Raw genomic sequence first — 13,362 nt, forward strand, 5'->3', positions numbered from 1 at the left:
GAGGAGCTGTTTTTCATGGCAGAAATACACTCGGAGGTTTGCCATTGCCTGCCGAGCGGCGACCGCTGCTAAGAAAAAACCTTTTTTCTAAATTTTTTCGCGATGTTGCTTTGACCAGGGCTTGAACCCAGGCACTGCTGAGTGGAAGCGCGCACTGCTTACCACTACACCACAGCGGCCGTTATAAACAGCCGCAAAAAAGTGGAAGGTGTAACACTAACTGCCGGAGGGAGTGGAATCTCATCGAAGCCATACGTAACATACCTCGGGGTATTGATAGATCATCGATTATGCTTCCGTGATCATCTCAACTACTTCAACTACTCCAGACTGATGGCAGACATTGGGGGACCTAAGCAGCAGTTTAGACTAGTACTAGCAGGGGTAGTTAAATCCATACTCATGTACGGATGTACAATCTGGTACGACGCATTTAAAATAGAGAGGGAGTTATGACTATGAAAATAGAAAGTAAAAAACAGATACCTCGTGTTGAAAGCACAAAGGATCTAAAACCAAAAAAACTATAAATAATGAATCATAAAAAATGTATGATTCGAAAAATAATTTTGAAATATTGTAAAATTTTATTTTTTGTTTGGTTTTTTAAAGTTAAAGTTTTACTTACTTACAATAACGAACATAAGTATTGGCACAGTGAATTTTTCGCAATATTGGCAAAGTATTTTTTAGAAAAATTCCAAGTATGCAGATTAAAAATCCATTCAATTTTAGTTTATCAAAGTGCAAGTTTGAAGTTGGTTGAAAATATGAATATAAAATTGCAAATTCGTGGGCAGATTTATTGAATTTTCCTGAGTTTTTCACAAAGTTTACACATTTGATATTTATGCGTTTTGGTGTAGTATGAACTATGTTTTTATAGAAAATTATCGGAAATAAATTAAAAACTTTGCATATATGTAATGCGAAAATTCACTGTGCCAAAACTTTTGTTCGACAATGTATATATATCTGTAATTTGCTTTGTAGAGCAATCTTGCGGTTCTTTAAATAAAAAATAGATATCAGAAATTAATTTTTCGTATCAATAAACTCCCAAGCACAGGTTTGTTTAAAAAACAAAAAAAAACATCCGTAACACTTTATTAAATATTGATCTGTGGTTTCAAACAAATCCAATCATTTAAAAAATATGGACCGCCATTTTGGATCCGCCATTTTGAATTTCGAAAAACTGACTTCAGATTCCTAATTAGCAACCCCATAAACCCCCTGGTAACAAGTTCCAACCCATGACAATGCGTAAATCGTTCAGTATCAACGTTTTAATTTTACTAGTGTCTTTTCGAGAGCATATTTTCGGGAACTAGACCAATTCTAATTGTCCAAGACAGGTGCGTAATTAAAGGAAAGTTCCCCAATAATACCAGAGTAATTATATGTAAAAAACTAATTTTTAGCTGCACTTTAACATGTCAAGAAAATAAAAAAATTTAAACCTCAGCGTTTTTATAAAAAACTCCTAAGAAAACTTTTTTTTTTCAAAATAAAATATACGTGTCTCTTTTTTATCACAAATAACCATATTTTGATGTAGCGATCATGAATTTCGAAAAATTGTGTTTTTATGAACCACTCTAATCCGCATATTTTATCAATTCGTCGGAATATTTTTTTATGTATGTTACCGCATAACTTTGGACTACGTTACCCGTTTTCTATAATTATTATATTTTTAAGGGAAAAGTGGTTCCTCAGAGGTAGTCTGCTACTAATTGAGGGTAGATCCGATAATTGGGCCATGAAGAAATTAACGGTACTCGTAAATTTGTATATGAGAATTGAAGTCGGTTTTGATTTTTGTTTAAAATTTACTCCAGTGTACAAAGCTTCTCTAAAAGAGTCATAGGCCACATTTTTTTTAGTTCAATTGTGGAACATTTCTATAACCAGCTTCGGCTAATACTTCGGCTTCGGGTGGCAACCCGACTCAAAAATATGTTCAGCAGTAAGCTTTCTTAAACCTTTTTAATTTGATAACCATATTGCAATATTTACTTCATCTTACCCATTTAATTTAATTAAATTTTAAAACAGGTGGCAACCCCCCTCAAAAATATTTTCGCCTGTAAGCCTTCTTTCTTTTGCACCCATATTGTGATAATATCACAATTTATTAATTTATGTAATTAATTTACTTATACTGAAAGTTTTAAACAGGTGGCAACTCTCTATTTTTCTGGTTTTAACCATCCGAATATTATAAAAACAAACTACAAAAATAAAAATATTCAAATCGGTCAAGTCGTTTTCGAGTCTTAGCGAGACTAACGGACAGCAATTAATTTCGACAATTGACATTCGAGCTATGGTCTGGAGGAATTTTTTTCTTAGAATTTTATGAAGAATCCGGATATGCTAGGAACGATGTCGAAGAAAATCGATTCATACAAATTGACCCGCCCTAAGGTACATATATATATGGCAATCAGTGCGGCACAAGATTGGCTATGTGCGAGATCCCTCACACTTGCAACGCACAAAACAGAAGCAGTTCTTATAATAATAATAATAATAGATTGGTGCTTACACATATGTTAGTGTTTCGCCGAGCTTCTCCTCCGATTTGCGGCGTGCGCCTTGATGTTGTCACAAAAAGTGGAGGGACCTACAGTTTTACGCCGACTCCAAACGGCGATTGTATTTATATGAGGAGCTGTTTTTCATGGCAGAAATACACTCGGAGGTTTGCCATTGCCTGCCGAGCGGCGACCACTGCTAAGAAAAAACCTTTTTTCTAAATTTATTTGCGATGTTGCTTTGACCAGGGCTTGAACCCAGGCGCTGCGGAGTGGAAGCGCGCACTGCTTACCACTACACCACAGCGGCCGTTATAATCAGCCGCAAAAAAGTGGAAGGTGTAACACTAACTGTCGGAGGTAGTGGCATCTCATCAAAGCCCTACGTAAAATACCTCGGGGTATTGATAGATCATCGTTTATGATTCCGAGATCATCTCAACTACTTCAACGAGAAGGCGGCGAGCGTGACGTCATCTTTGACCAGACTGATGGCAGACATTGGGAGCCTAAGCAGCAGTTTAGACTAGTACTAGCAGGGGTAGTTAGATCCATACNCATCTCATCAAAGCCCTACGTAAAATACCTCGGGGTATTGATAGATCATCGCTTATGATTCCGAGATCATCTCAACTACTTCAACGAGAAGGCGGCGAGCGTGACGTCATCTTTGACCAGACTGATGGCAGACATTGGGGGCCTAAGCAGCAGTTTAGACTAGTACTAGCAGGGGTAGTTAGATCCATACTCATGTACGGATGTACAATCTGGTACGATGCATTTAAACGCTCATCGTACGTTCAGGGTATGAACGCAACTTATCCCTTATACGTATTAAGATCATGCTCTGCATACAGAACAGTTTTGGAAGACGCAGCACTTGTCATCTCCGGGATGCTCCCACTTGACCTATTGGCGTAGGAAGCAGTTGGGAAAAGAAAGGATAAGCACAGGAACAATTCGCACCTCTTTATGACGATAAAACAGCATATTTCAGGTGGACACATCGCCTCATCCCTAATATCGATATATGTATCCACAGACAAACCTACCTAACACAATTCCTTAGCGGGCATGGATGTTTTAAGGCCTACCTTCATCGCTTTGGACATGAAAGCAGTCCATACTGCGACTACTGTGGTCCTGATGAAATAAGGGATGCGGAACACGTACTCTTTTCGTGTCCCCGATTCAGCACCCAGAGAAAAAAGCTCAATCAACGTCTCGGCAGCGTAGTTACACCCGAAACACTAGTCCCACTGGCACTGCAAAGCCAATACGCTTGGAAGGAATTTAAAGCCACTTGTGCCCTAGTTATGCAGAAACTTCGCAACAGCGAGCAAGTGAGACGCAGACAAGAATGACAGGCGAGGTAGGAAGCAGCCACATTATTCTATCTGGCTCAGGCCAGATAAAAAGCCTGTTTTCCTAGAAAAGTTACGGCACGAAGAGGGCGAACCTCTAAAAAATTTTATAAGCAGCAATAAATCGCTGTACCCGGACATTAATTGACTTTGAATCGAACTTCTTAGTTGTAAAATACCAAGGGGGTGGGTAGGTTTAATACCAAAACAAGACGAACTGTGGGTGGAATCATGTGAACAGTAACGGACGTAGAGCTCCGTGCTCAAACCGCCTCCCGACGAAATACTCAACGGTGGTGCCGGCGGGATCAGTACATAGACGGTAGGGGGTTTAGTGGGTTAAAGTCTCACACTGACGGTTTTTCGGGGTTAGGCTTTCGATGCTTTCTCCTCTGAAAAAAAAAACATATACCTATATATGTACAAACATTTTTATGCGTTTCTCTNGGTACATAGACGGTAGGGGGTTTAGTGGGTTAAAGTCTCACACTGACGGTTTTTCGGGGTTAGGCTTTCGATGCTTTCTCCTCTGAAAAAAAAACATATACCTATATATGTACAAACATTTTTATGCGTTTCTCTTTTTACGTGTTTATAATTTTTCTAAATAAAGAATTTACTAATTATTGACCAAAATATGGTTTTCGAAACCTTCGTAAATTTATATTTATTAATAATCATCGGCAAATTTGATGAAAATATTGGTTCCCTTAAATGTGTTCAGAAAATGTTGTGTTTCCACGACAAGTGATTCGCTCTCCTATTCGAAATTCACTCTCTCATTCGTAATTGGCGCCCCAATTGCGAACTGAATAATATGATTCGCCATACAAAATTTCGCGAGCGAATCACTTCTAGAGTCCGGCCGATTAATCGGCCGATGCCGGGTAGTATAGGCCAAAAGAATCGGCATCGGCCTTTGTTGGCCGATTATTGAATGAGGTAATGTTACTTAGTTATTTGATTATTTTTTTCTTTTGTTATTATATAAGTTCATGAAAGCATTTGTTTTTGAAATGAATTTAATTCAGCATTTAATCGGCCGAAGCATCGGCCGAATCTTTGCCGATTAAATCCTGAATATAATTTCTTTTTAAGAACAAATTCTTTCGTAAATTTTTAGAATAACAAAAGAAAAACATAATCAAATAACTAAATAACAATACCTCATTCAAGAATCGGCCAAAAACGCCAATTCCGATTCTTTTGGCCGATACTAGACTCGGCACCGGCCGATTCATCGGTCCGACTCTAATAACTTCATTCGTATGTGATTCAGATCCAATCACCTTTCGAATCACGAACAAATCGCTGTATTCTCTAATCTGTATCGTAAATTAATCGAAAACAGCATAGACCACACACATGCCCACCAGAAAAAATATTGGAAATTAGCTAGATTCGTTAAAATTATTGATTTAGCTATTTATTCACTTCACATTTTTTCTTCGTTGTTGACATACACAATAAACAACCCATTAAACAATAAATAAAAGTAAAAGTATGTTCACATATAAAAATTATCCCAATCAAAGCTTGCTTTTTAACCACCCCGTTTACACAGGCAAATCTCAGATTATTACCCGTCAAATTTGTTGTGCTTGTTATTCTCACATTTCAAGGAAAATTTATGTTTCTTCTCTAAGCCACCTTGATCACTTTTTTCTGCTATATTAAGCAATTTAAATATGTTTAACTTAATACAATTCAACAATAATATTTTATTAAAAATAGCTTTAAAAACCTTTCTTCCTTNTTTTATATTCAACAATAATATTTTATTAAAAATAGCTTTAAAAACCTTTCTTCCTTGCTAGCGTCCATTCTTGTTTACTTTTGCATTTGGAATTTCTGCTCTTTTTCGAAAAAATAATCGATAAAACTAGGTTGGACAGGGAAAAGTTATCTGTTAAATTTGAGATTATTATATAATTACAGATTAACAAAGGACGAATTTTGTGTGGCTAATCTTTTTTTTCTAATTACAGATTAGGGAGTTAAGGTCGAAAATGAGGATAATCTTCTTATACATATGTAAACCTAGTATAAAGAAAAAGAAGCAGGGATGCCATGTGAATTACGAATATGTCGTGTATACAGGGTGATTCGCCGTTCGTAATTGAGAGAGCGAACAACGTGATTCAGTTGTAAGAGAACGTAAATTACCGAGAACTGTAAGTGCCACTTTTTTCGAGCCAACTGAACAGGCTAAGCGCATTTTAAGAGCGACCAATATTTGGAATACTTAACAGCGAAAGCAAGATACAAAGCAGAAAAGAAGAATATTAGCAGAGCTAAATCTCAGAGAGCGTTTTGAATCTTAATTAAATATGAATATTGGAGATTTTTGGGAAAATTTTCAAATAGAAAACCCAAAAGTGTAAGATTTTTTTGTGAAAATACTTGTTTTAGTAAAAAAATTAAATTTTTTTCCATGATTTGTACAAGTAATATGAAATTAAATCGAAAATATTATATAACATTTTGTATCGCTCTTGTTTGCGCTTCGTAAGAAATACGACTTACACGCGGGTAAGCTAAACAGCAATTCGTTTATTCGAATAAAAAAAGACACGAACAATACACATGTACAAAAAATCACCTTCAGGTTTGTTTCAAAGCAAGGCACTGTCCGAAGCAATACCGGACGAGAGACCTTACTTGGCGCAAGCTCGAAGCCACAGTATATACCAAGGCGCATCAATACAAGGTGGTGTTGATTGATCAGCTGATTGGATATTTTTGTCTCTACACTAGTACAGGAGAATGTCATCCAAGACGAAGCGGCGCAACTTTAGGATGTTAACAAAAGAAAATGATGAAAATTATCTCCTATTCCCTTTCGTTTTGACATCCTACTGTACCAAAAAGTAATAACAAATACAAATACAGTAATAAACCTATTTGAGTACTCCTCGGGGGTAAAATCTGATCAGGGTTGAAAATGAGAAGGAGCATGCATTTTGTTGATTCAGAGTTGTATGCAAAATTACTGTGGTATGAAAGGGTGCAACAACCGTACTATAGCAGAGTGGCACAAGTCATGAATGTGTAATAGAGCCCGAAACTAATTGCANGTGCAACAACCGTACTATAGCAGAGTGGCACAAGTCATGAATGTGTAATAGTGCCCGAAACTAATTGTAAAATTGTAAAAACATTGCAAATTATTATCTAGATTATAGATACTAGTACAGATAGTTCATAGTTCAGTGTATAATAATTAATATTACACCGTACATGATAATGAACTGTTAAATGCTAAAAACGCTTGTAACTTGTAAATCACTCAAACTTGGGTGTGCTTNTTTTCCTTTCGTTTTGACATCCTACTGTACCAAAACGTAATAACAAATACAAATACAGTAATAAACCTATTTGAGTACTCCTCGGGGGTAAAATCTGATCAGGGTTGAAAATGAGAAGGAGCATGCATTTTGTTGATTCAGAGTTGTATGCAAAATTACTGTGGTATGAAAGGGTGCAACAACCGTACTATAGCAGAGTGGCACAAGTCATGAATGTGTAATAGTGCCCGAAACTAATTGTAAAATTGTAAAAACATTGCAAATTATTATCTAGATTATAGATACTAGTACAGATAGTTCATAGTTCAGTGTATAATAATTAATATTACACCGTACATGATAATGAACTGTTAAATGCTAAAAACGCTTGTAACTTGTAAATCACTCAAACTTGGGTGTGCTTAATGGAATGTCTGGGCTAGGGTTGCCAGACGTACTGCTTTTGGGAGTAAATGAACTCCTTTTTATTGCAATGTACTCCCATGTTCTCCCAAAAAAAATATCTGGAAATGTACGCCTTTATTAGTTTTATATAAAACACGCAATTTATAATATATATGTATGTATTTGCTATTATTTGCGTAAATTCACAGAGAGTAAATAAAGAGCGAAGTGTACAGGTAAAGGAGCAGCTTGAGACTGAGACTTTCAATTTTAGCTAAACTACTAATAACTTGTATAATATAAATAGGGTTGCCATGTAACTTAAATACAATTTCAACACNTCCTTTATTAGTTTTAAATAAAACACGCAATTTATAATATATATGTATGTATTTGCTATTANGCCTTTATTAGTTTTATATAAAACACGCAATTTATAATATATATGTATGTATTTGCTATTATTTGCGTAAATTCACAGAGAGTAAATAAAGAGCGAAGTGTACAGGTAAAGGAGCAGCTTGAGACTGAGACTTTCAATTTTAGCTAAACTACTAATAACTTGTATAATATAAATAGGGTTGCCATGTAACTTAAATACAATTTCAACACTCCCACTTTTAAGTTACATTTGTGTGAACCTTTTTTATAATAAAATCGAGTTTTTTTTTGTTTTTTTTTTTTAATATCTACACAAGGCGAATTTAGATAAGGTGGTGTTACTAGCTCAGCTGATTTTGTGTATGTGTTTCGCCGCATGGCTTCTGATATCAAATTGAAAAATTTTGTTTGAATTTCTACACACACTCTTACAGATTTTGACAGTTTATGCCACCAAAGCAAAAACAAAATACATGTAAATTATTGTTTTTGTACTCCTGCTATCACCTTATATTAATTCGCCTTGTATCTACATTTGTAATTCATTCATATGTATTTCAAAAATTTCATGTTCTTGCAAAGAAATCAAAAGTAAAGTATCAGGTTTACTTAAGTTTAGATACATGTTCTAAGCCTATACTATTACGAAAATTCAGGAACTTTTCCTTTGCCAAAGCTTTAGTCAGCCCGTCAGCAAGTTGGTCTTCAGATCGAACGAAACTCAGTTTGAACGCTTTCTCATAATATTTTTCTCGAATGAAATGGTAGCGAATGTCTTCTCGAATGAAATGGTAGCGAATGTCAATATGTTTCGTCCTCTTATGAAACTCTGGATTTTTGATCAACCGTATAGTGCTCTGGTTATCAACGAATAGAGTTGCTTGCTCAGGATTACCAAGGCTAGACCAAAATCGCTTAATCCAGATCAGTTCCTTTACAGCACTTGCAGCAGCTATATATTCAGCCTCTGTAGTTGATAGCGAGACACATTTTTGTCGCTCTGAGCACCAGCTTATTATTCCACTGCCCACCATAAAGACATAACCAGAAGTAGATTTCCTTGTCTGAACATCACCTGCATAGTCTGCATCACTGAAGCCACAAATATGAAGATCGTTGCTATTTTTGTAGTATATGCCAATGTCTGTTGAACCCTTCAAGTATTTAAGAATTCTTTTTAACAGCATTCACATGTTCCTCTGCTGGGTTTTCGAGGTACCGACTTGCGTTGGATACAGCAAAAGCTATGTCAGGTCTTGATGCTACCGCTAAATACATTAGGCTGCCAACTGCTTCCCGGAATGGAAATTTAACTTCTTCGTTGCCATGAAAGTTGCTCAAATTTGTGGAGCTATCAGCCGGTGTAACTGCAAGACAAGAACTGTCCATGTTAAATTTAGATATTACCTTTTTGTATACGCCTTTTGCACAATGAAAATTGAACCATCAGAGTTTCGTTCAATTTTGAGACCCAAAAAATGTTTGGCTTCAAACACTTTGACGTTGAACTCTTTTTGCAAATGCGCTATTAAATTTTTAATGAGCTCACCACTGGTGGCTGCAACCAGACCATCGTCTATGTAAATAGCCAGAATGACACATCCATTATCGTCGTTGCGTATGAACACACACGGATCATGCTTTGACATTTTAAATTTAAAATCTTGAATAAATGAAGTAAACTTTCTGTTCTAGCACCGAGAGGCTTGCTTGAGCCCATATAAACTTTTTAACAGCTTACATACACGTTCGCTGCCATCGTCGTACCCCTTGGGCTGTTGCATGTAAACATTTTCCGCTAAGTCACCATATAGGAACGCCGTTTTTATATCGAACTGCTTCAAAGCCATGTTTTGAACTGCTGCCATAGCCAAAATACAACGAATTGACGTAAACCTTGCAACCGGACTCAAAGTTTCCTCATAGTCGATTCCATACTCTTGAGAGAAGCCCCTTGCAACCAGCCGTGCTTTGTATCTGTCAATTTCTCCTTTCGCATTGCGCTTAAGCGTAAAAACCCATCTATTGTCTATAACATTCAAGTCCGGCGTTCTCTCAACAAGTGTCCATGTCTTATTTTCAATCAGTGATTCATATTCCTCATTCATCGCTTTAATCCATGCAGTTCGGTCTGCGGACTGGATGGCCTCCGAAAACGACCTCGGCTCCTCACCAACCATAACAGCTGCTAAATGCTCAGAATTATTTCTGCTTCGCAAACGATACTTTATATTATCTCTAACGTTTGTTTCACTGTCGATTGCATTACCAAAAAAATCGCCATCACCATCTTCCATCACTTCGGTTATTTCGTCTTCTTCTTTCTCTCCTTGTTCGCGCTTTGGAAGTTTTTCCGGAGTGTTCGCTGCCGCGGTGTTTGGCATAGAGTTAGTCTTTATAACAGCTATTTCTGGTAAAAACTTAACATCACACGAAATTTGGATTTTATGTAAGTTTGGATTCCACACTCTCAAAGCGCTGCTATTGTCTGCATAACCAACAAACACCCCTTTCCACGCTTTGGAATCCAATTTTCTTCGCCGTTCCTTCGGAACATGTACAAACACTTCTTCACCAAAACGCCTCAAGTGGTTGATTTTAGCTTGCTGTCCGTACCACAGCTGAAAAGGTGTTTGTCCGTCTATGGAGCTCGTACCAGTGCGATTTAGCACGTAAACTGCAGTATTTACAGCTTCGGCCCAAAACTTAAGGTTCATGTCTCTTGCATATAACATTGTGCGTGCCAGCTCCATAACTGTACGCATTTCTCTTTCGGCACAACCATTTTGTTGCGGCGTATACGGTACCGTACGCTCGTGTTTAACACCGCACTTTCTCAGAATGCTTGCTAGTTCGTCGTTTACAAATTCCAGTCCATTGTCTGTGCGGATTCTTCTAATCATATGTGCATCAACTTTCTCAGCTTGCGTTAAGAAGTTTCTAATTGCTCCTGGAGCTTCAGACTTTTCTTTCATAAATTGTACAAAACGAAAATGAGAGTAATCGTCTTTAAGCAGTAGAAAATACCTTGAACCCCTACTGATCGTTCCTGCATTGGCCCACACACATCAGCAAAACAAAGTTCTCCGCAGCTCGTTGACTTCTCTTGACGCGATTTGAAACTGATTCTGTGTTGTTTGCCAAATATGCAGGCTTCACATGCAAATTCTTCATCAACGTAATCCACATTCACGTCCTTAAGAAATTTTCTTACATGGGCTACATTTTGGTGTCCCATTCTCTCATGCCAAAGCCGCAAAGACAATTTTCGCTCGTTGCTATACTTGCACTGCTAGCTTCTACCACACTTATGAGCATGTGAAATAACTTTCCACGACGAACTCCCACTGCGACAGGGCCACCATCTGCTCTTATAAACTTACAACTGTTGCTGTCAGATTGAAACTTCAAGCCTCTATCTAGAGCTTTTGTGGATGAGAACAGATTGTAGTGAATGCCGGGAACATACAATACGTTTGTGAGAACCTTTTTCACCCATGATTCCCCTTCGTTCACTAAAACGCTGATGTCGCCTTTTCCTACGGCTTTTATTACACGTCCATCACCCACTCTGACGATATCATTATAATTGTAAAAAGTAACAAAACAGTCCCGACGGTGACACATGTGATCCGTTGCACCTGAATCAAGTACCCAAACATCTTGCTTGACGCTAACGTTTGCTTCGCAAACCAGGGCTTCTATGTTTTTGCCATGAGTCTCACTTTTTGCAAATTTGGTCCCTTGTGGACAATTACGTTTCCAGTGGCCATTTTTACCACACTTAAAACAGTCGCCCTGACCCTTACCTGTTGTTTTTCCGCTTTTCATTTGTTGTCTCTACTCGTGCTGTCGATTTTGACGTTTTGCTACAAATGCCTCTACTTTAACATTCTCTTGCGAACATAAACGAATTTCTTCAGCCATTAACCGTGCTCGCAAAGTGTTGAGGCTTTGATCTTCCGTTCTTACGGACTCCCATGCACTGTGAAAATGATTAAATTCAGCTGGTAATGACATTAGTATTTTGGCCATAATCATTGAATCCGCCTTGAATCTCGCCTTGGTCACGGAGTTGCTGTACAATCTCCTTTAGTTTTGACAAAAAAGTTGCAATGTCATCATCTGGATCTTTCGTATAAATAACTGTAGTACTTTTGTTGCAAAAACAAAACGTTTGATCGTGACGATTGCTCGTATACACTTTTTAGAGTATCCCACATATTTTCGCTGTTACACAGTTGAGGATCTGGAGTAACGGTTGCTTCCCACAAGCCATGGAAATAGTTCAACGAGCCCTAGCATCAATCTTTTTCCAGATGGTTCTTCCCTCTACATCACTTTCCTTCGGAATTGGTTCTTCACCAGTAACGACGGCATGCATTTCGCCAGCCTCTAAAATCTGAACCATCTGAAACTTCAAGACCAGCCATTGTGCACTGTCCTGCAATTTTTCAACTTTTATTTCACCTTCTGATGCCATTTTGAGAAGTTGTACAAACTTCTTTGCTTTTAAGGTTTTTTAATTAGCGTTGAGATTTCTTTTATTACAACAACCGCGCGGGCAAAAATTGTTCTTTATTACAATACGCGAGGGCTACGCTCTAGGCCCATAACCTTTTAAATAAAACACGCAATTTTTAATATATATGTATGTATTTGCTATTATATGCGTAAATTCACAGAGAGTAAATAAAGAGCAAAGTGTACAGGTAAAGGAGCAGCTTGAGACTGAGACTTTCAATTTTAGCTAAACTACTAATAACTTGTATAATATAACTTAACCATGTAACTTAAATACAATTTCAACAATTAGTTTTGTACTTCTTTTGTACTCCTCTTTCCAGCTATTAATATGTTGTCATATACAGGGTGTAAAATAATAACTGTTGCACAGTTTTTTTTTTAAATAAAATTGGCCTTTATAGATTNCTGTATAATATAAATAGGGTTGCCATGTAACTTAAATACAATTTCAACAATTAGTTTTGTACTTCTTTTGTACTCCTCTTTCCAGCTATTAATATGTTGTCATATACAGGGTGTAAAATAATAACTGTTGCACAGTTTTTTTTTTAAATAAAATTGGCCTTTATAGATTTTGCGAAAAAAGTAGTTCATTGTTAACTATCTACATATTTTACTTCAATTTTATTAATTTGTTTTTAAATTTGAACTTTCATTTGGGTTTACCAGCGATAAACACTTTGAGAGAAAAGCGCATGTAAAAAAAGTCGTTTTTGTATAGTTTTAGTTCATTTGGGTTTACCAGAGGGTTTGGGAGAAAAGCGCAAGCGGCACGCAAGTCTTCGTCGGTTACTTTATTACATATCTTCTGTAACCATAGGCTAATTTCCTCCCACTAGGAGGGAGTTTTTTTTT

This window comes from Rhagoletis zephyria, unplaced genomic scaffold (genome assembly GCF_001687245.7).
Source record: "Rhagoletis zephyria isolate East Lansing unplaced genomic scaffold, Rhagoletis_zephyria_1.1 Rzeph_scaffold_00383, whole genome shotgun sequence".
NCBI lineage: Eukaryota > Metazoa > Arthropoda > Insecta > Diptera > Tephritidae > Rhagoletis > Rhagoletis zephyria.